This window comes from Stomoxys calcitrans, chromosome 1, assembly GCF_963082655.1.
Source record: "Stomoxys calcitrans chromosome 1, idStoCalc2.1, whole genome shotgun sequence".
Lineage (NCBI taxonomy): Eukaryota > Metazoa > Arthropoda > Insecta > Diptera > Muscidae > Stomoxys > Stomoxys calcitrans.
Window position 1 is genome coordinate 118783758 of NC_081552.1, and position 24555 is coordinate 118808312.

Below are 24555 nucleotides of genomic sequence, written 5' to 3' on the forward strand. Positions count from 1 at the left end.
TGCAAGAACGATACACTTCCCGGCACTGGCCTGGCAATGGTAGGGCTAGGATGCTGTCGTTGCATAAATTGCCGTACGGGAGAGGTGGGTGGGGGGGGGGGGGGGGGGGGTCTGCACATAGTCCGACGGCGACGCTTGTGAACCACTGCTGGCTATGTTCGCACAGCACCTTGCGACATAGCCAGTATGTCTATACTCCCGTAGTGAAGTTAGGCCAGACAAGAACGGAAATGTGCCCACTCCATGCACCGGTTACACCTCACCGACACCGACCGATGATGGAGGCGGTTTTGGCAAACCGAACAGAACCAGGATCCGGGGTTCTTTCCAATCCCGTCACGGACCAGAAGCGTGCGGAGAAGGCACTCCGGGATGTGCCTCTCCCATGACGAAAAAAGACGAACACGTACACTGAGGCGGCAGCCCTTGCCGATGAGGATTCCATCGGGTCAATCCGGTACGTACAACCGGCTGCCATGGGATTGACCTTTAATTGAATTGTATCGACCTTTAATTAAAACGTTTGCCAAATCACTGCTTGGGTCGCACATCAATTATATTTTGTGAACTTCTGTTTAGATTGTAATCCAAAAAAAAAACAAGTGTATGCAATTGAATAATATTTTGAAATTAAATTAAATGAAATTAAATATTTCAATTAAATAAATCTTACAGATTTTAGCCTGAATTGCGACGGCTAAATTTGCTGTTCTAAACTGAGCTGAAAATACGTTTTTTACTGGTAAGACACATGGTCTAACAACGACCATGCATTTTTCCTTTTTCAATTTCTCGAAACTTTTATAATTTGCAAAAAATAAACCTGAATATAAAAAATACAACCAGCGCTCAGCATTTGGTTTTCCAAGAATTTTGTTTTTATTCAAACAACACACATCAATGTTTGACATTAGGAAATTTGTCAAATTAAAAAAATTGTACTTATCTGTTCGCATGACTTTACCTTTAAGTTCTTGTACCATGAGCATATCCGTTGATTAAGGCAACCACCTTGCTACCGACTACCGATTCATGGCCGAGAATTAAAATGGATATTAAACAAGGGTACCAACTACTGATACTGGTACGAAGTTGAGGTACTCTAGTACTCATGTTTTAGTCAGCTTTGTATTTGTTTTGCAAAATCAACATGAATGTTGGAAAAAAGAATAAAATTATGTGAAAACTTTTAAAAATATAACGTGAGAGCAATTAAGATGTTTTCCCTTATAGACTTTGGCATTGAAACTAATTTTTGTTAACTACTATCTATGAAATTGACATCGGTGTGGAATTGTGTATGTTTATGTACACAACATCGAAAGACATAAAGACGAAAAATTACAATTAATTGTCATTTCTTCAATTAAGCCGTGTCTGGTAAATAAAGTCATTCAACAAATATAACCAGATATTTACATACGCGAACATTGAGAAAGCACTTTTATAGATTTTTGGTTGTGTGTATCAAGGGTTGTTTAACATTAGGTGGGGTCGGTTCTTTTAAATCTGTGTTCTCATAATTGTGTTGCTTTTGAATAACCGACCTCGCCTCACCCATATTGCATCATAACATGGACTATACGAGTGCCTTGCTATTATAATTACATGTGCGTATGTGCTTTTGTTTGTGAATACGTTCTTCCGTTTACTGTCTGCTTTTCGTTCATCAACTCTTGCATATGAAAGACTAGTATGTGTGTGCGTGCGTTGTGACCTATGAATATTTAAATGATAACGTTTTTCCACCGGTTATATTTTGGTCTACGAAGGACTTCTTAATTTGAATTTATATACCTTCGTGCCTAGTGACAATAATTATTTGCCTACAGACGTCATCTCCTCATTTACAACCCCCTTAAAAAATGTTAAGTCTATAATGGTAAAAAATATTTTAAGAAATTTTTAAATTTGATGTGACCAAATATTTTAAATATGTCAGATTTGTTTATCAAATAATGCGCCACAATATATCGAAAGATTATAGGGTAAGTGCTCCATAAGCTGCTATCACACTATCGTCCCCGTCTAAAGGACCGATCGCCGCGGAAACAGGTTGGCCATTGGTTATTTAAAGACGCCAATAACCCGCCTTGTCATATCGAGAATCATAGGCACTCAGTATTTGTGCAAGAGCCGGTGCCGCCCGGCTTCTCACTGAGACTCTCCGCTCGATGCGACTGATTGTCCGAGACTGCCGTTGCAGCTACTCCGTATGGAGTATTCCTCGCAGCTAAGCTTCTCGTGACAGCCTGTGTGGTGCTCACAGCTATCCCGTGCCGGGGAGAAAAAGATTTAATATGGGCTTGCTTGCTGTCATCCGCCTGACAACAAAAATAGCTGATTTCTTTATGTTTTTTTTCAGAAGATATAGAGAAAGCTACAATCGAATTTCAAATGTAAGCTTCATTCGTATCACACTTTGTGTGCAACTTTCAAAAATGCAAAATTTTCCATGTCATAAGATGCACGTGTGAGAGAAAGAAAATGGTCAAAAGTAGTAACAAGGTCCTCAGGTCACTTGCCGGCAACACTTGAGATGCTGACAAGGAAAACTTGTTGACCTTGTACAAAACACTTGGCCGGTATGTGGTAAGTTCTGTAGCGCTAGTGCGGTTTCGTCAGCTACTTGACACGTAGTGGAATATTCAAAACTGTCAGAATGCCGCTTTTCTAACTGCGAGGGGCTGTCTCCTCAGTTCTCACGTGGACAACCTCCATCAGGAGATAAAGATCTCACCCATGCAAAGACATGACTACATGCTGTCCACAAAATAATTTCCGGGCTTTGTGTCCCGATTGCGACCTGGGGTCACACGACACATGTCACCTGTTTAACTGCCCAGCCAGACAAACTCAACTTGCCCCACGGGATATCTATGAGCATCACGTAGGCCGGAACTTTAAGCTCCAATCTGTGTGGTGCTCTTCGTTATCACGAAAGGCTTAGCTTGCGTCTTCTGAAATGCTCTATACGGAGTAGCGCAACTGCAGTCGCGGACAATCAGCGGTATCGAGTGGAGAGGTGGAACCGGTTCTTGCTTCAATACTGATTGCCTATGATGCTCGATGCGACAAGGCGAGTATTTCCGTTCTTTGAGCAGCTAGAGTCACTGTTGCTGTATTCTATTGCCATAGATTTTATTTAGTCATATTTTAAAATCTTTGCTTTCGTGGTTCCCTGACAATATGCTTTTTATGATTATTTATTTTTTTACGTAGGGAATAGTGCGTTAGATTTTTTTTTACTTTTTCTATGTTTAAGATTTTTTATTTTTATTAATGTTTGAAAAATTCACCAGTTCGATTGCATGTTCATGTATTTAAATTCTAAATATTTATATATAGTGTTTTTTTTTATTTTGTTTATTGAAACTTCCGGACCCTCCCCATTACCCTAATTTTCAGAAACGTCAGATCTTATAGATGTGTGGGTCGATTTAAGCGAATTTGCTCCCTTTTAGTAACCTAAAACCAAAAATTTGGATGGGGTACCTAGGGGGGCCACCACATCCCAACAATCCACCAAATATATTTATAGACTAATCATGAAAATATGGGACTCAAATGAAAAGTAATTGAGAGTGGAAAACGAATCTGATATTCAAATATGGAGTCAAGTGGTTGAAGGCCGCCCTACCCCCAAACACCCCTAAATCGGATATATTTACCGACTATGGCAATATGGGGCTCAAATAAAAGGTATTTATAAGTAGAGCACGAAATTAATTTCCACTTTCGGTACCAAGTTTCTAGGCGTCCCGCCCTTCCCTACAACATCCCCCAAACAGGACTTATTTACTGACCATGGCAATATAAGACTTAAATAAAATATATTTCAGAGTAGAATACAATTTGGGTCTCAAAGAGAGTGATTGTTGATAGTTTTTAGGGCGCACCCCCAAACCGGCCATATGTGCTGATTATTGCAATAAGGGGCTCAAATGAAAGGCATTTGACATTAGAAAACAAATTTGATTTCCTTTTTTGGTGCCAAGTAGAGCATGAAGCTGATAGTTTTTCTGAGCTTAGTGTCTGGGGGACCACCCCACACCCAAATACCCCTAATTCGGACATAAATATTTACCGACCATGGTAATATTTGGGTCAAATAAAATGTATTTGGGAGTAGAGCATGAAATATAAATTGATACCCGCATTCGGGACCAAGTTTCTGGGGGTCAACACCACCCTCTATCCACATGAGAGTATCCGGCTCAAATTAAGTTTTTTTGTTGTTGTAAAGTGGAGTACATCTAACATCGAAACTTGATGACCCTTAACCCTCTGAGCGAATTCATAGACCAATAAATATCATATGGAATTCAAATAACGGTATTTATATTTTTTGTTTGGTTCTCTTTCGAGACGAGCTCAATGATCGGAGATTTGCCAACACATGCATTGGGAAAAGTACAGCTAATAGACAGGGTTGTTGAGCGTGATTAATGATTTCATGAATATAGTTAATAATATATGTAAATGTTATGAAAAAGACAACGCAGACAACGCAGACAACGACTGTTTGAGACGTCCGCATAACTATAAAGTTTTTGTTTGTGTTTTTTTCTCATTTAGATATATCATATCTTGAAAATGCATGCATGCATGCGATATATCGATGAATACAATTTGGGTCTCAAAGAGAGTGATTGTTGATAGTTTTTAGGGCGCACCCCCAAACCGGCCATATGTGCTGATTATTGCAATAAGGGGCTCAAATGAAAGGCATTTGACATTAGAAAACAAATTTGATTTCCTTTTTTGGTGCCAAGTAGAGCATGAAGCTGATAGTTTTTCTGAGCTTAGTGTCTGGGGGACCACCCCACACCCAAATACCCCTAATTCGGACATAAATATTTACCGACCATGGTAATATTTGGGTCAAATAAAATGTATTTGGGAGTAGAGCATGAAATATAAATTGATACCCGCATTCGGGACCAAGTTTCTGGGGGTCAACACCACCCTCTATCCACATGAGAGTATCCGGCTCAAATTAAGTTTTTTTGTTGTTGTAAAGTGGAGTACATCTAACATCGAAACTTGATGACCCTTAACCCTCTGAGCGAATTCATAGACCAATAAATATCATATGGAATTCAAATAACGGTATTTATATTTTTTGTTTGGTTCTCTTTCGAGACGAGCTCAATGATCGGAGATTTGCCAACACATGCATTGGGAAAAGTACAGCTAATAGACAGGGTTGTTGAGCGTGATTAATGATTTCATGAATATAGTTAATAATATATGTAAATGTTATGAAAAAGACAACGCAGACAACGACTGTTTGAGACGTCCGCATAACTATAAAGTTTTTGTTTGTGTTTTTTTCTCATTTAGATATATCATATCTTGAAAATGCATGCATGCATGCGATATATCGATGCATTAAAAATAAATAATAGAGAAAAGAGAAACCCCAGAAAAACGTCGAGCTTTAATTAAAAACAACAATATTGATTTTCATAAATGTTACGAAAGAATTTTATAAACGTTATAAAAGTTGTTCATTAATATCATTAGAACTTTTCATAAATTAAATGTTTGATTTTCATAAGTGTTATGATGTTTAATTAATCCCATATATTTGAGATTTCCTTTCATAAATGTCATGACAAAATCATAGAGGTGTTTTCGCAATAAGGCCCTTAAAGCAATAGTGTGTGTTGCAATGTCGCTTTACTTTTCCACTTGCAAAAGCAAATCTCCGATCATTGAGCTGATCTTGAAAGAGAAACAAACACAAATTGTAATATTTAATGATCTTCGCCCTAAAGCCTAGTACCGACTTCGATTTTTTATACGAAAATCTGTTGTTGTTGTTGTAGCAGTGTGTTGTACACTGAGGCGGCAGCCCTTGCCGATGAAGGACTTCATCGGGTCAATCCGGTACGTACAACCGGCTGCCATGGGATTGACGAAAATCTGTGAAAACGCACTATAAAAAATGGTAACGAAGATAATGCGAAACATTCCGTACAAGTGGTACTGAGTTCTATGAGCAAAATATTATTGGGTTGCCCAAAAAGTATTTGCGGATTTTTTAAAAGAAAGTAAATGCATTTTTAATAAAACTTAGCATAAACTTTAATCAAATATACTTTTTTACACTTTTTTTCTAAAGCAAGCTAAAATTAATAGCTGATAACTGACAGAAGAAAGAATGCAATTACAGAGTCACAAGCTGTGAAAAAATTTGTCAACGCCGACTATATGAAAAATCCGCAATTACTTTTTGGGCAACCCAATAGTAATAGTAGTAGTTGCAAGTGTAATTAAATGCTCACGAAATGGGCCGAATCAATTTTGCTTCAATGCTGTTGTTTTTGTTGTGTTTTGTTGTTGACTTTTGTTTGTGTTCTGATAAAGAAAAGAGTACGTCGGATTTCCCAATAATTTAATAGGCATTTTCGCTGTGAATGAAGTGAGTACTAGGCTTAACAGGCAAAAACTTGAAAAAGAAAAAATTCGGCAGAGCCCGGCCGGGACTCGAACCTGGGCACACGGAGCAACAGCGAGAGCCGTGGCTTTCGTCTAGCGTTCGAAACCATCAATACAACCATCAGACGCACATAATCTTGTACGTACCAAGGAGGTAGTGTAATTTGTGCAGACAGAAATTTGGCATTATACAAAAACACATGCATTGGGAAAAGTACAGCTAATAGATAGGATTGTCGAGCGTGATTAATGTGGTTATTTGTATCATAGAGGTACAAATTAAAGTAGGTACAACTACAACATACCAACGTACGACCCTTGAAGCGTTCACACCTTATATGACTGATGAGTAATTGTAACCCAATTACGGAACGCTTCCCATAGTGGTTGGTGTGTGTTGCAATCTCTGGTTTCCCTTTTCCATTTGCAAAAGCAAATCTCCGATCATTGAGGTCGTCTCGAATAGAAACAAACAAAAATTGTAAAACTTGAAATAAAGGTATTTATATTGTTATACTGTTAGTTAAGCGATATACATTTACTATTTTCGTAGCAGCTCTTTAATTGTCGAAAATAAATATTCAAAGGATAATTTTGTTCCATAATGTTACAGAAGGCGCAGCGGAGTAGGCCCGGTTCGGCTAGTAAATAAATAAATATAAATATCCATCATGTTCCCACGGCGATCGATCGTATAGACCGGAACGACGAGGATCGACCTCTCCACATGCAAATGTGGCTACGACGCTAACAACAACAACCCACTCGACTCAGACCCAGGTCCCTTTGGACGCACCCAGTTTAGACATTGATATTCAACGGAACTGAGCAGACAAATGATAGAACACAATACACTGTTACAATAAAACAACAAAAATGGTTATGATATTAATGATTTTGTCATGACATTTATGAAACAAAATCTGAAATATATGGGATCAATGAAACATCATAACATTTATGCAATTCAAACATTTAATTTATGAAAAGTTCTGATGACATTAATGAACAACTATTATATCAATAGTATGTCGTATTAACCTGTGGTGGAGAGACGTTCATTTATGTCATTTCAAAAGCAGGGAAACCGTAGCACACGAAGGCGAAAGATTTTCATCCCATTAGTATGTCATCCTTTAGGCGGAGTACTCTAGAAAGGTTGAAGAAGCATATCTCAGGGCAATGATCCCTAGAGATCGCCTGCCTCGGCAACAGCGTGAATATAATAACAGCTAGTCCACTGAAACAGCCCTTAACGACTTAGAGGGTTCTCTCACTGTCAAGCAATCTACAATGGCAGAATTTCTTAACATTAAAGTGCTTTCAATAATGGTCAACCGATGTCAATCATGAAGGAACTGGAGTTTCTAGACATCAACACTACTGTAAGAAAGTTTATTAATAACTAACTAAAGGATGCATTACGGTTGACTTGGGACGTGTTGTTGTTTTATCCTCATTCGCATGTGGAGGTGGCGATCCTCGTAAAGCTCCTGTAGGTGAGCAAGCTCGTTTCGGTCCAAATGACCCATCGCCGCGGGAACAAAGAGGCCATTGGTTATTTAAAGGCGCCAATTACTCTACTTGTCACATCGAGCAACATAGGCAATCAGTATTTATGCAGGAGACAGTGCATGGCCTCTCACTGAGACTCTCCACTCGATAACGCTGATAGTCCGTGGTCGCGATTGCAGCTACTCGGTATAAAGCAATCCGAAGGTCAACGAATGACAGATGGTCAGAAAGTTGGAGTTGTTAACACTCCAAAATTATGTGTTCCAATCTAGACTTGAAGAGGTCTTCCGCTTTGTTGTCGCTGGTTAGAACAGACGTTTCAGTCATTATGTCCGTTATGACAGGTCACTGTCTGATCGGTCAACATGCTGACAGACTGAAGGTTGCAACCAACAGCTTCTGGAGAAATTGTGAGTACGTCCAGAAAGAAGAGACTATAGAAGATCTGCTGTGTTGCAATACCATGGCAGCCGGTTGTACGCATCGGATTGACCCGATGGAGTCCTTTATCGGCAAGAGTGTATTGGTTCGTCCTTTTTTCGTCATGGAAGGGAAACATCCTGGAAAGCCTTCTCCGCGACCTTCTTGTCCTTGGCGGAATTGAAAAGAACGCCGGACCCTAGTTCTGGTTGGTTTGTCACAACCGCCTGCGTCATCGGTCGGTGTCCGTGAGGTTTAACCTGTGGAGGTGGCGATCCTCGTCTAGCTCCTATAGGTGAGCAAGCTCGTTCCGGTCCAAAGGACCAATCGCCGCGAGAACATGAAGGTTATTTAAAGGCGTCAGTATTTTAGCAAGAGCCGGTGCCGCCCGGCTTCTCACTGAGACTCTCCACTCGTTACCGCTGATTGTCCGCGACTGCAATTGCAGCTACTCCGTATGAAGAATTCCACTATCCGCAACCTGTAGTCGCGCCCGGTAGGTCGCAGTTAAGCTTCTCGTGACAACAATGAACACCACACAAATCGGAGCTCAAAGTTCCAGCTTGTGTTGTGCTCATAGTTATCCCGTGCCGGGAGGTGTAACCAGTGCATGGAGTGGGTTCATTTCCGATCTTGCGCTGGCCTTACGTCACTACGGGAGTGTAATCGCACTGAATATGTTGCAAGGTGCTGTGCGTACCTAGACAGCAGTGGGTCACAACCGTCGTCCTCGTCTTCGGACTATGTGACCTCTCCGACCTCCCCCATGCGACAATAAACGCGACAGCGCACCATAGCCCCAACATTGCCGGGCCAATGCCGGGTATAGTATCATACTTGCAATTGAATTGAATCGGACTCCGAGGCAAGATCGTCGAGATCATATGAGTCGCAAAATCATATCAGTTGCAGCTATCCAGGAGGCAAAGCTGATCAACAACAGCAACCTGCACAGTTCTCACGCTTACAAAGTGCTACGTAAGGAACAATTGACTACTAAACCAATGATCAGCCCCTGAGTTGGAAATTAATGAACAGATTTTACGCAACCTGTTCCGGGTTTCAGGGATCAGAGTAAACGCAAGAAGAATTAGAATGGTACGAGAGCTCCGGCGTGCATTGCAGATATTTGGGATCTGTTTAAACTTAAAAAAACGAATCTTACTCCTCTCAAGGGTTTGAAGGAAGGCACGGTGTGGTGGAAGAGAAACTTCATGTCATGAAATCGGTTCAGAAATGCTGTCACAAGTAACAAAATAAGAGAGTCCAGCCCCTGCGAAAATTTCAAAAACAAATTTGTAAGTCAAATTACTTCTACACTATAAAAGATATCCCTCACATTTAGGACTGGTTTTTGTAGGTCTTTTTAAACACTTTCCAGCAAAAATTTGAAAATCAGATCATAAATGCGCTATAAAATTTTATGAAGACATCTCTATCCGTTCCAAAATGACAGACTTATTACCACTCATTTTTTTCCCATTCCACTGTGCGTCGTCATACAGCTCGTGATTTAAACGACGTCTGTATTCTCCATTAGCCCAAACTGGCCCACATATTTAACGAAGAATCTCTATCAAAAACTCTAAGCACTGAGTCATCTGCTTTCACAACTACACACGCCTCGGCACCATATAACACCACGGGTAGTATCAGTGTCCTGTATAGTGTTATCTTCGTCTGTCGAGAGGTGGCCTTGTTTCTAAACCGCATACTTAATCCAATGTTTGCTAGGATTATTCTCCGCTTTATTTCAACACTGGTGTCGTTCGTTTCGGTTACGGCGGTGCCTATGTAGATAAAATTACTGACTATCTCAAAGTTGTGGTTCCCAACTTTCTCCATTTTTTTTCTATTTTTTTTTTCTACATTTACTGCCAGACCCATTTTCACTGACTCTCTTTAGATTCTTTCAAAGACTGCAGTTACTACTTCCGGTGACCGCCTCATGATATCGATGTCGTCGGCATAGGCGATTAGCATGTGTTCTCTTGTAATTAGTTGTTGTTGTTGTAGCAGTTTATTGTGTACTATCTTTCGTCTGCTTGATTCTGTTGAGTGTCAAGACCCAGGAACTCCGCGACTAAGATGGGGTGCGTCCACAGGGATCTGGGTCTGAGTCGAGTGGGTCTGGCCGGGCAGTTAAACAGGTGACGTGTATCGTGCGGTCCCTGGTTACAATCGGGACATACATCTTGCACGTCGGCATCAATCCTAGCTCTGTGGGAGTTGAGGTGGCTGCATCTGCCGGAACGTAATTGAGCCAGAACCACTCTGGTTTGCCGGGGGAGGTCGATTTCTTCGGGTGCAATGGGTGGCGGTCGTTCTCCAAGGACTACATTCACCCGGTAGCCAATTAACGCGTCTGCTACCGTGTCTGCATGAATGTTGTTCAGACCCGCTTGATATGCCGCTTGATCTAGAGGTTCTCTCTTGTAGCGCTGGACCTCACGCTCTAGATCGTGTAGATCTACCTTAAGGCTTCTGGGCGGTGGGTATCTATCCACAAGATGATGATTTGGATGGTCTCTGCGATAACAGCCCAAAAGGTATTGCTTAGACAGCATGTAGTTATGTCTTCGCACTGGTAGGATCTTTGTCTCCTGATGGAGGTGGTCCACATGAGAACTGAGGAGACAGCCCGTCGTAGTTCGGAGGGCGGCATTCTGACAGATCTGAATATTATTCCACTGCGTGTCACAAAGTTGACGTGACCACACTGGCGCTGCATAACTTACCATAGACCGGCCAATTGCTTTGTACGTGGTCAACAAGGTTTCTTTGTCTGCACCCCAAGTGCTGCCAGCAAGTGACTTGAGTACCTTGTTTCTACTTTTGACCTTATCACAAATTGCTGTGGCATGTGGTGAGAATGTGTAAGAGCTGTCAAATGTGACGGCATGTATTTTGGAACACTTGATAGTCGGAATCATTTCTCCATCGACCATCACAGTCAATTCAGTATTCACTGTATTTGTAGTGAACAATGTGGCTGAAGATTTGGTGGCAGATATCTTCAGATTTCTTGCAGCGAAATATGAGGCAAGTTCGTTGAGGTAGACGTTCAACCTATCGCAGATGTCAACAATGGGTGGGGGCCTGATGCCATGATCGTACAATCGTCCGCATATGATACGATCTCTATGCCGTCTGGAGGGGTGTTGTGCTATGCAGTCTTCGAAATCCATGTTGATGCTCGGCGAATGGAAATTCTCCTACGAGGCTTGGGAGGAGTAATGCCTCAAGCGTCTTTGCCACTGGTGAGAGAAGGGATATCGGTCTGTACGACTCCCCCAAACTCGGGTCCTTTTCAGGCTTCAATAGCGGGATCACTCTGCCCATTTTCCAGACATCGGGAACTATAAGAGTGTTCAAAGACAGGTTGAGAATAGAAGTAAGGTACTCAATTCCAGGTAAATCAAGATTCTACAACATCAATGTAGAGATTCCATCGGGGCCCAACGCCTTGGATGATTTGGCACCACGGATGACATTCGTAACTTCGCCCAAGGTAAATTGTGATGGCTGTCAATCGGCTCGGAGACCACGGATATCACTCTCGGGATGCACAAAAAATTCGGTTGAACAACCTGGTGCATCTCTTCGGTTCAGTCATGGTTACTTCGCCAAAAGTGACTAAGATCCTGTCATCCCGCCTACCGGGGTTCGAGAATGACTTAACAGTAGACCACAGTTTGCCTAAACCGGTGCCAAAGTTATATTGATCCAAGTGTTCCAGCCACAAATTCCGCTTATGTTCGTTGACTATCCTGTTTATTTCCAGATTCAGCTTACTGATTCTGGGGTTAGTGGGGTCCATGCCACGAATCCCATCACGCTCGTCTGCGAGTACCACTGCTTGCGCTGGGAAATTGGGTCGCATTGGGGTATTCGACCCAGTGGTATAAAGATAGCGGCTGCTGCGTTAATGATGTTTCGGAATTTCCTCTCGGCAACCAGCATATCAGAGGGGATGGCAGTACACTGAAGCGGCGATTGGCATACTCTCTAAAGCCAGCCTAATCGGCCTTCTTATGATTGATAAACGTCCGGCGCTCAGAGGTTATGAAGTCATGTGGTCGGCCGGTGGTGAGGTTTATGAGGAGGTGGTATGACCCCAAAGAGATGACGGCTTGCCAGGATACGTACTCAGGAGATCGGGGATGCAATGGAAATGTCTGGCATCCTCATTCACCGTGCAAAACGTGGAGCCTTCAATCTGCTCTGCCAAAGCTATGCCACGCTGGTCGTTACCTAGGGGAGAATGCCATTAAGTGTGATGCGCATTATGTCGGGGCTGTAAGCTTGGCCATTAGTTGGGACACAGCTACCAACCGTCGGTATTTACACGTTGTATTACTCTATCTCGGCAATAACGAACCTGACTGCTATACCCATTCACTCCATGTAGGGGTCACTGGATTGCTGCGACCAATATGCTCTTCCGACTCATAAAATTCACAATCTCATCGATCCGTCACGGAGACCGTTGCAGTTTAGTTGCAAAAATGATACACGCTTGTGACCCACTGCTGGCTATGTTCGCACAGCACCTTGCAACATATCCAGTATCCTGCCATGCAATCCCATGGCGGCCGGCAAACATACTATACCATCATCAGGGATTGGTTCTGTGTATCCTCTTCCTCTACATCTCAATTCGCTCACACTCACGTCTTTCCATTTCCTTTTTCATTCTGCGGAATAGACGTTTCTCTTCTCTCCTTTTCTCAGGTATCGATACCCGATAGCTGAATCTGGAAATTAACAGGGTAGTCAACGAACATAAGCGCAATTTGTGGCTGGAACTCTTGGAGCAATGTAACTTAGGCACCGGCTTATGCAAGCTGTGGTCTACTGTTAAGTCACTCTCGAACCCCGGTAAGCGGGATGCCAGAACCTCAGTCACTTTTGGCGACGTTACCATGACTGATCCGAAGAGATGCGCCAGGTTGTTTAACCGTCAATTTTTTGTGCATCCCGAGAGTGACGGGGCAAGGTGGTGAGCCATTCGCCGTATTCGTGGTCTTCGAGCCGATGGACAGCCATCACAATTTACCGTGGGCGAGGTTACAAATGTCATCCGTGGCGCCAAACATCCAAGGCGTTGGGATCCGACGAAATCTCTACACTGATGCTGAAGAGTCTGGATTTACCTGGAGTCTAGTACCTTACTACTGTCCTCAACCTGTATATGAACACTATAGAAAATGAGCAGAGTGATTCCGCTATTGAAGCCTGGAAAGGACCCGAGTTTGGGGGAATCGTACAGACCGATCTCCCTTCTCTCACCAATCAACATGGATTCCGAATACTGCACAGTATAGCACTTTGCATGTCATCAACGCACAAATTTGCCGTGGCTTCAATCAGCCAATGCGGTCCTCGGCACTGGACCTATCGAAGGCGTTTGACACGGTCAGACATGCAAAACTATTTGAGGACATCGCCAACACATCCCTCTAGCCAGGCCTGAAACGATGGGTTAAACATCAACGAACTTGCCTCATATTTCGCTGCAAGAAATCTGAAGATATCTGCCACAAAATCTTCAGCCATATTCTTCACTACAAATACGCGTAAGGTGAATGCCGAGCTGACTGTGATGGTCGATAGAGAAATGATTCCGACCATCAAGTGTCCCAAAATACTTGGTGTCTCATTTGACAGTTCCTAAACATTCTCCCCACATGCCACAGCAATTTGCTATAAGGTCAAAAATAGAAACAAGGTCCTCAAGCCACTCGCTGGCAGCACTTAGGGTGCAGACAAAGAAAACTTGAGCAGGTAGAAAGCAATTGGCCTGTCTGTGGTAAGTTATACAGTGTCAGATCTGTGACACGCAGTGGAATAATATTCAGATCTGTCAGAATGCTGCCATTCGAACTGCGACGGGCTGTCTCAGTTCTCATGTGAACCACCTCCATTAGGAGACAAAGATCCTACCAGTGCCAAGACATAACTATATGATATCTAAGCAATAGCTTTTGGGCTGTTATCGCAGAGACTATCCAAATCATCATCTTGTGGATATGTTTCCACCGCCCAGATCTAGAGCGTGAGGTTTAGCGCTACAAGAGAGAACCTCTGGATCATGCGGCACAGTATCAGATGCGGTAAATAGATACTGGGTGAATGTCGTCCTTGGAGAACGACCGGAAGAAAATGACCTCCCCCGACAAACCAGAGTAGTTCTGGCTCGATTACGTTCCTGCATATGCAGCCGCCTCAATTCTTATAGAGCAAGGATTGATGCAGACGTGCAAGATGTATGTCCCGATTGTTACCGGGGACCACACGACACACGTCACTTGTTTAACTGCCAAGCCAGACCCACTCGACTCAGGCCCAGATCCTTCTGGACGCATCCCATCATAGTCGCAGAGTTCCTGGATCTGGACACTCAACAGAATCAAGCAGACGAAAGATAGAACACAACAAACTGCTATAACAACAACAACAACCCGGCACGGGATAGCACTACACAGACTGGGACACTGAGATCCGATTTGTGCGGGGTTCATTGCTGTGACGAGAAGCTTAGCTGCGAGCTACCGGGTGCGTCCACAGGTTACGGATAGTGGAATGCTCTATTCGGAGTAGCTGCAACGGCAGTCGCGGACAATCAGCGGTATCGAGCGGTGAATCTCAGTGAGAGGCCGGGCGGTACCGGCTCTTGTATAAGTACTGAGTGCCTATGATGCTCGATATGGCAAGGCGAGTAATTGGCGCCTTTAAGTAACCAACGGCTACCTTGTACCCGCGGCGTTCGGTACTTGGTACCGGAACGGGCTTGCTCACATACAGGAGCTTGACGAGGGCAGCGATCCTCCACATGAATATGTAGCTATAACAATAACAGATTTTGCGGCATTTTCAATGTAGTGGGCAATGGATTGTCACTGGGCCTTTATCTCATCTGGAGAAGGATTGCTTTCATCAATCAGTTGCGTCTGTCGCGTGGAGTATGCCGTTGCCACCTGTTGTGCTTGCAGCTTTGTCCAGCTTCGGTGCAGTGTCAGATCGTAAGTTTCTCGCCACACTAAGATGGGTGCGAACCTTTGCTGCAACAAGGTAATGATCCCAATCGATGTTTGCCCCTCGGATCGATCGCACATCTAACACATTGGTGGAATGCCTTCCATCTATCAAAACATGATCTTATTGGTTTCTCGTTATGGTTGTTGTACCCCATTTTCATGAGGAGGTGGCGATTCTCGTCAAGCTCACTTTACGAACGATCGCCGCGGAAACATGATGGCCATTGGTTATTTAAAGGCGCCAATAACTCGCATTGTCGTATCGATCATCATAGGCACTCAGTATTTAAGCAAGAGCCGGTGCCATCCGGCCTCACACTGAGACTCCACTCGATGACTCTGATTGTCCACGACTGCAGTTGCAGCTTTTCCGTATGGAGCATTTTACTATCCGCAACCTGTGAACGCGCCCGGTAGCTCCCAGCTAAGCTTCTCGTGATAACGAAGAACACTACACAGATTGGAGCTCAAAGTTCCAGCCTGTGTCATGCTCATAGCTATCCCGTGCCGGGCTTGCGGGCTTGGTTTCTCGTGTTTTGATCTGGTGACAGCCGTGTGGCCGTGTGTCTCCTTCGATGTTGGAATCTGGTGCTGCTAATTACCATCATCTTTGCCGTGGTGAAGTCTATTAGCCTTAATCCATTATCGGAAGTTTCTTCGTGTAGACTTAATTTTCCGACTGTTTGAAGATATTTTCCTTACCCTTTTTTCGCATTAAAATCTTCCAGAACGATTTTAATATCATGGGCGTTACAGCGGTCGTAATCCCTTTTTAGACGCTCCTAGAAAATATTCTTGGTCTGTTCGTCGTTATCTTCCATCGGGGCATGGGCAGATATGGCTGATGTTGAAGAATTTGGCCGTTATGCGGACTGTGGCTAGCCCATTATTCACAGTTGTAAACTTGGAGGCAAGGTGTTTCATTCTCCCACTAACCACAAATCCACCGCCAAATGCATACCTCGTCTCATGGCAACTGTAATATAAAGCGTCACCATTCGTTGTTGTTGTGGAACCCTTCCCGAGCCATCGCACTTTCTGTATGGCAGTAATGTCTGCCATGTACTCCAATACATCCGCCAGCGCGTGCATTGCACCCTCTTTATAAAGACTGCGAACATTCCAGATGCAGATACGCAAATCATGAGAGCGATCCGTTTTTCTTTTTCGTGTTTTAGAGTATATATTCATATATTTATTAATCAAAAATCGCCCACCCGGGCTTTACATTGATAGATTGGAACATTTTCAGGTTTTTATAATACAAAAATCAATATTAAAATCTAATATAATACTAACACTAAAATAAATAATTAACAAATTTATTGAATGTAAAAAAAATAGTTTTTTTTTTTTTTAATTAGTAACATAGTCTAACGTACAATTATCCGTTCAAACACCAAGAAAAAGCAGCAAATGTGAGATATTATCAGTGAATCAATGAATTCAATTGAGTTGCCTATAAGAAATGTTGGATTAGCTTAGACTTAAAAGTTTGTTGACTTACATACTGAGATGTTTTTAAGACTAGCAGGAAGGGTATTCCATAGCATAGACAAGCGAATTACAAATGATCTTTCAAATATAACATGATTGAAACTTTCAAAACGAATTTGCGAGTTCCGGGTTGAATGCAAGAATTGAAAGTAAGGAAGAAGGTAACTGGGTTCACGGTACTTAAGGATATTGAATATAATATTGAGAAAATGCTCAAAAGAACATCCAAGTAATTGTTTCGCAAAATATTAGTAGTCTCGTCTACAACAACGACCGTAAACAGACTGTAGTATGCTGTGGAAACACTTCTGAAGCCTAAGCACATTAGTCCTATTGGATCCGGAATATACCTCAGCACCATACAATATATGAGGCATCAGCAACGAATGAGCCAGCATATATTTTATTTGTGTGGGTAAAATAACATTGAAATTGTAGAGCTTTTTAAGTATAAAGTTTAGTTTGGAGCAGATTTGTGCAATGTGCAAGGAGAATACAATATCCGAATCAATTACAAAGCCCAATGAGGTCATAGTATCCGTCGATGTGACAACAATATTTTGAGGAGAGTATTGATGACGTGATCTATTGAATGCAACGCATTTTGTTTTACCAATGTTAATTGTTAAGTTATTTAACCAAGCCCATTGACAAACTCGTCCAATATCTTCATGAAGGTTCGAAATGTAACTTTCTAACGTACCGGAGTCAATTGTACTTAACAACTTAAAATCATCGGCATATATTGCTAAGTCTACATGTTGTAACATAGAGCATAAACAAAACAGGTCCCAAGACAGAACCTAAGGGTACACCAGTAGAAATAGAATTAACATTAGAAACACGATCATGGCAGACTACATACTGCGAGCGATTTGACAAACATGACATAAGAAGTCTACAAGAAGTATGTGACAAATTGAAATCGTTAAAGAGTTTTAAAAAAAGAATGTCATGGTCAACAGAATCGAAAGCTTTGCTGAGGTCAAGTGCGGCAAGAATACAGGGATTGCCTTTATCAACAGCACGTCTGATCTCATCAGTAAGTTTGACCATAAGAGATGTGGTACTGTGGTGTTTTCTAAAACCCGATTGACAAGGTTCAATCAATGAAAAACGATTAAGATGATCCACAAGTTGATCCCTTATTATTAGTTCAAATGCCTTCGATAATGCTGGAAGAATAGAGATTGGACGAAAATCAGAACAACTTTGACCGGTAGTGTCTTTTTTCCGTAGGGAAGTAACTCTAGCTAGTTTCCATGCAACAGGAAAGACATTCGTCATTAGGATAGTATTAAAAAAATTTAGTATATGCTGCTGAATATAAGGTAAGATTAACTTAATAAATCGAATAGGTATACCATCGGTTCCCAAAGCATTCGACTTAATTCTAAACATTGCACATCGTAATTCGTCCGGATATATATTTCTAAAATTAAGGTGTTACGGCTATCAAAGTAAGTACTATTTATTTGGCTAAAATCAGGTACGTAGTTTGAAGTAAAATAATTATTCAACAAAACAACTGTGATATAGATCACAGTTGCTATCACATATAACTGAATCAAGACTGCCGGTAGAGCGTATTTTAGACCACAATTCTCTCGAATCTGTGGAACCAGCAAAAAAACGAGCACCATAGGAGCGTTTAACCCTTCTTATAGTATTACGAGCCATAGCCTTGTATCTCTTATGCCGCAAGTCATTACTGGCAGAGAGTTCTTCAATAGAAGAGCGATATGCCAAATAGCCGCACATCATTATTATTGTACTATTCTGGTTTGCCATATCTAATTATTTTCGTTTTCTCAGCAACATGCCTGTTAAACCAAATATAGAGTTTTTCAGTAAATTGACAAAAAGTCAGTAAGCAATATATCGTTTACCAAACTTTCTAAATATATTGGCAAAGCTGTAATCACGAAGAGATTTGAAAAAAGTATTACTGCTGGTAGGCAGTCGATATTGCAAAAGCATGAATGCATGTTTAGAATTAAGTGCGGGAATGTTGAACTGGCTGCTCTCAATCACGGAGGCGGTGCAACTAACAAGTGTGTTATCAATAAGAGTTTCGAACTAAATCGTAGTGCGTAGGAATGTTGTTGTGGAGGACGGAAAGATTGCAGCGAGTTAATGATAGTTTAAGACGTAAATACTTTCTAGAATCTAAGTTATCACAGTTAAAGTCTCCTAAAATTATAACATTAGAGTATCTATCAACGATATCAGAAATCACATTTTCTAAAGCATCTAAATCTCCATTCGGCAAATATATAGCTCCCACAATTAATTCATCCATTCCAGAATTGATTCTTAAAACCAAGCCTTCACAATGCCTAGGCTGAGAGGATGACAAGAGAACTTTTGCATTAAGATCTTTTGAAACATACATGCTAACAGCTTAGTAGGTACATAAGGCTTCAGCCATGTCTCAGCTACACCTATAATGCTAAGATAACCACTGCTAAGTAAATTATTTATCTCGCCAAATTTTGAAGAGTAACGGGAAGGTTTCAAAGATTGTGCATTGAAAAAGCCGATGTTCAAGAGGTTCCGATTAGAGCAAAATTGTCCTAAAAATGAGTCATCACTGATAATCTCACCGATGCAATTAGCTGCCATCATAGTGTCCGTCCAGAAAAGTGTGCGTTAGAACTAAAGTTAAAAAGATTATTAAAAGCAGTAAAGAAAATGAGACAAAAAGGCAACTCTGCCGTATACACCTGCAAGAGAGCCATTGGCAAAAGTTGGGGGTTAAGACCGCACGTCACGCACTGGGTATATACAGCAGTTGTCAGACCTTTAATGCTATATGATGTTGTGGTCTGGTGGACGGCACCTCAAAAGTCCACCTACTGTTCAATAGTCAACCGGATCCAAAGGATGGCTTGTTTGTGCATCACAGCCTGAATTTAATTCTATACCTAATGCCCCTGGACATTGTGGCTAGACAAATTGCTGCGACAACTGCTGTGAGGCTAAGAGAGCTTCCTCTCTGTGTTATCCTTGATACAATTTCCGATGTTTCAGGCAGTGTGGATTACACCCTGCCTGAGCCGCTTTTTGATAAAATGTAATTTGTAATTCATTGACACCCGTACAACTAGAACATATGTTCTTAAGATTATAGTACGGGAGTTTAATCCTTTTAAAGTTAACAATGTTGAGACAAAGTATAAATAAATAAATATAAAAGTAAAAAATTAAAATATAGTTAGAGAAACTTAAAACTAATAAAACGGAAATAGGATTTCAATTTGAGTAAAAAAACAAAAATATAAATTATATTGTTATAAATAATTTACCTTTTACAAATCAATATTAGACAACATATTTATTTTAAACAAGCCTTAACTAGAATCCCTAAAGTGATCTAGTAATTTACCTTTGAAAGATACAGTGCTACTGATAGTTTGAAGGTCATGTGGGAGAGAGTTCCAAAGCTGATCGGCGAATATGAATATATGCCATTGAGAGATTAAGCTACGGTGTATCATTGGTATCAATTTACTTTCTCGGTTCGACCTTGCAAATCTAATTCTCTCAAATATTGTAAAAGAGATGGTGCTTGTGTATATATTATCTTATGGAAAAAGGTCAAAGACCTCATGAGCAACACGTCATGAAATGATCCACCATATAAAGATCTGGAGTAGTGGAATGTGAAGTCACAGCGACGAAGACCACATACATAGCGTACTACACTTTTGTAGAACGTGTCGATCTTCCGGCTGCTTCGAGAATCGCAGTTAGCAAATAGTTCACAACCGTAGAGAAGGCTGGGTATAATATATGACTTTGCCAACAGTATTCTTATCCAAAGAGGCCCAAAGCGAGCGAAGCTTAGAATGTCCTTGACCAACAGCAGCATTAATATGGTCTGTCCATGACAAGGTACTGTTGAATGTCACCCCCAAGTTCTTCGCACGAGCCACGATCTCTGACTAGCCACAACAACAACAGGGTCGCAAGTGTTACGTGAAACCCTTTTCTTAATAACCATGCACTTGGACTTTAGGGGATTAAGGCACAAACTATTAGCATTTGCCCATTCATAAATCTGAGACAGGTCATGGTTCAGCATCCCGACATGGTCTTCTGGATATTCCTTAGGACTACTTATATAGACCTGCACATCATACGCATACATGTGGGCCTTGCAATATGAGAGCTGGTCGTTGCTATATTAAGAAAATAGAATAGGACCCAGAATTGATCCCTGGGGCACTCCTCGAATAACAGGCAAGGGACTAGAAACAGCTTCCTTCCTTAGACCAACCAGCTCTGGGGTCAATCATGGATGAATAAGACTCCTCCCTTCTAAGAATTTCAAAGCTGTAGGACAGAAAAATTAAATCATGTTTAGAGAAGCACGATGCGGAGAGTTGGTCATACAAGGAAACATTTGAAATCTCATTTACAAATAGCAAATCTAGAAGGGTGCTGTAACTGGGCGAAAAATGAGTCGGCATGGATGTGTTGGTCGGTAATAAGCCCAATGAAGACGTTTGCACGGTGAGATCTGTGTCCAAAAGGATATTAGAATTAAATCACCTGCTATAATGACTTCCGAGTAGGTAATAGTGAGGTGTTCCATTACTTCCATAATTGGTCCCATGTCAATGTTGTTGTTTGGCCACTAGACACAACCAACTAACAGCTTTCTATCCACAGCAGATATTTCGATGAACACATATTCAATGCTATCATCACCTTCCAATCTAGCACACATGCGAGTCTTTTAATTTCGGACATAAATCGCTGTGCCGCCTCCTCTGCGTAGTCTATCAGCCCTGAAGACCGTATACCCTTCAAGATTAATGAAAGAGTCAGGAGTTGTCTCTTTCAGCCAAGTCTCCGATACTAAGTCATCCGATCTAAGTTCATCAATCTTATTATTCAAGCTTTGGGCGTCAATGTGACAAATCCTCAAACCACTCCGTTGCCCTTTCAGAATTCTAATCATATTCGCCGTCAAGTCCCTAGCGGAATGGTTAGCTAGACCACCATTTTTTAGGATCAAATTACAAATTCTACCATCAGTATCGCTGCATAGGACTAAATGATCACAATTAATGTTATAAAAGGTGTTGAGTTGATGAATGGCTAAGGTATAATGTCATAACGACGATTGGCATAAATATGTTCACAGACAGCCAGGCAGCCCGCAGAACGATCTCTCAACGAGATGGCTGAACAGTTCAAAATTCACTTGTTCTGAGTGCCGGGCCACAGAGGTATCCCAGGGAATTGTAAAGCGGACGAGCTTAGGTAGACAAGGAACTACATTACACTTCCCGGGGAAACTGAAAACTGTGAGTTTGCCTCTAGCGACATGTAACATAAGTTTTCGGGATTAGGCCCGAAGGGCAACGAATGATAGATGGTCACAAAGAGGGGGCTGTGAGCACTCCAAAGCTACGTGGCCTAATCTAGACTTGAAGAGGTTTATCGCTTTGCTGTCACTGGCGAGAACAGACGTCTCAGTCATTGTGTCCGTCATGACAGGTCACTGTCTAATCGGAAAACATGCTGACAGACGGAAGGTTGCCAATAACGACTTTTGCAGGAGCTGTGAGGTCATCGAAGGAGAATAGACTTTAGAACACCTTCAGTGTGTTAGAAGGAGTTTCACTTTAGGTTCTCATTTCTTTGAGAACCTGTCTGATTTAGCGGATGTTCAAGTTATTGGGCTTTTTAAAGCGATCTGGATGGTTCAACGGTAGGAAGAAGGATCACAATGGACGAATGCGTCTAAGTGAGTCTAATGGCAGATAGTCACTTAAACCTAACCTAAGATAAAAATGCTTGGTTCTTGATATTAGTCACCAAAAAATCCTGTTGAAGCGTTCAGTAACAAAATTTTGGAGGTTTGGAAAAAGTGCTTCGACAATTGTTTTGACGGCATGCAAAAGTGTATAAATCATACTGAAGGATACTTTGAAAAACAAGAAAACCATGTTTAAGGAACAACTTCTTTAACCACGAGGTGGAAACGCCTCACACTATGGTTGATGTTGTTCTATCTTCTTGCTTTACTTTTCCATTGCATAGTAAGAAAATTCTTCAATCATTGAGCTCGTCTCGAAAGAAACAGAAATGAAAATTATAACATAGAATTATCTTAGTCTTAACAGGCAAAAAACTTAAGAAAACATTAAAAATTATATTTTCATAATAAGGCCAGAAATTTATATAGCAACCCTCGTACATATAGAAAGTAAAACTCACATATGTCACATCATACCAATTGTTAACACCAACAACCACAGAATCCCATGGCAGCAGATAGTGCGTATCGGATTGTCCCGGTGAAGTTCATCATCGGCAATGGCTGCCGCCTCAGTGTACAACACATTGCTACAACAACAACCAACATATATATTTTAGGATTACTGATGTAAATATATTACTCGCTGGGAGACAAATGTTTTTGTTTATTCTTCAAGACAAATGTCAGATGCACCTTGCCTCAAAATTTCAGGCGAATACAATTGCAAATAACAGTGTTATAACGATTTCAAAAAAGGCCTATGCCAAGTTTCTTACTTCTCGTGTAAAGAAACAAAAAATCGAGTTAGGCCCTTTTTATATTAAGCCATCCATATGTATTTCTACTCCAAAACCAATGTTTGTATTTTGGGATTTAAAATGGAATGAAATAAATAATTTTGTGAAATAGCACTGAAAGAACAAAATTCAGTTATTTGTAGTGTAAGGTTACCAAATGACAAAGTTGATGTGATCAGATCCAACTATATCTAGCATCACATACAATTGGATCCAACTATATCAAATTGGATTCAATTTTATTCAAATTTTGTCCCACATATATACTCATTCAATTATATATAATAATATCTAATTGGGTCAGCATGTATATAATTGCAATATAAAGGGTGATTTTTTTGAGGTTAGGATTTTCATGCATTAGTATTTGACAGATCACGTGGGATTTCAGACATGGTGTCAAAGAGAAAGATGCTCAGTATGCTTTGACATTTCATCATGAATAGACTTCCTAACGAGCAACGCTTGCAAATCATTGAATTTTATTACCAAAATCAGTGTTCGGTTCGAAATGTGTTCAAATTTTGACAAATTTTGTTCAGCGATGAGGCTCATTTCTGGTTGAATGGCTACGTAAATAAGCAAAATTGCCGCATTTGGAGTGAAGAGCAACCAGAAGCCGTTCAAGAACTGCCCATGCATCCCGAAAAATGCACTGTTTGGTGTGGTTTGTACGCTGGTGGAATCATTGGACCGTATTTTTTCAAAGATGCTGTTGGACGCAACGTTACGGTGAATGAACACATTTCGAACCGAACACTGATTTTGGTAATAGAATTCAATGATTTGCAAGCGTTGCTCGTTAGTAAGTCTATTCACGATGAAATGTCAAAGCATACTGAGCATCTTTCTCTTTGACACCATGTCTGAAATCCCACGTGATCTGTCAAATACTAATGCATGAAAATCCTAACCTCAAAAAAATCACCCTTTAATTGGATCTTAGGCTATTTAAAAAATAAACAGCCAGTCGTTAGACTAATGAATCAGGAAGAGACGGATAAACAAGAGGGATGCACAGTTCGTCCCCAGCCTTTATGTAAAGGTCGTGTTTCCGATTCAG

At 41.2% G+C, this 24555-nt stretch overlaps 1 protein-coding gene across 4 annotated transcripts in view; it reads left to right on the forward strand.

The window, feature by feature from the left end:
- Positions 1 to 1114: 1114 nt before the first annotated feature.
- The window catches only part of LOC106094038 (uncharacterized), a 135953-nt gene continuing 112512 nt past the window's right edge, over positions 1115 to 24555 (forward strand). The window contains exon 1 of one of the 4 annotated variants that reach the window (XM_059360875.1): positions 1115 to 1202. The gene's annotated coding sequence lies outside the window, so the exon portion shown is untranslated. Of the gene's footprint in view, positions 1381 to 1905; positions 1989 to 18358; positions 18380 to 24555 lie in introns of those variants that run through there. The other 3 variants (XM_059360874.1, XM_059360877.1, XM_059360878.1) reach the window with 3 other exon arrangements.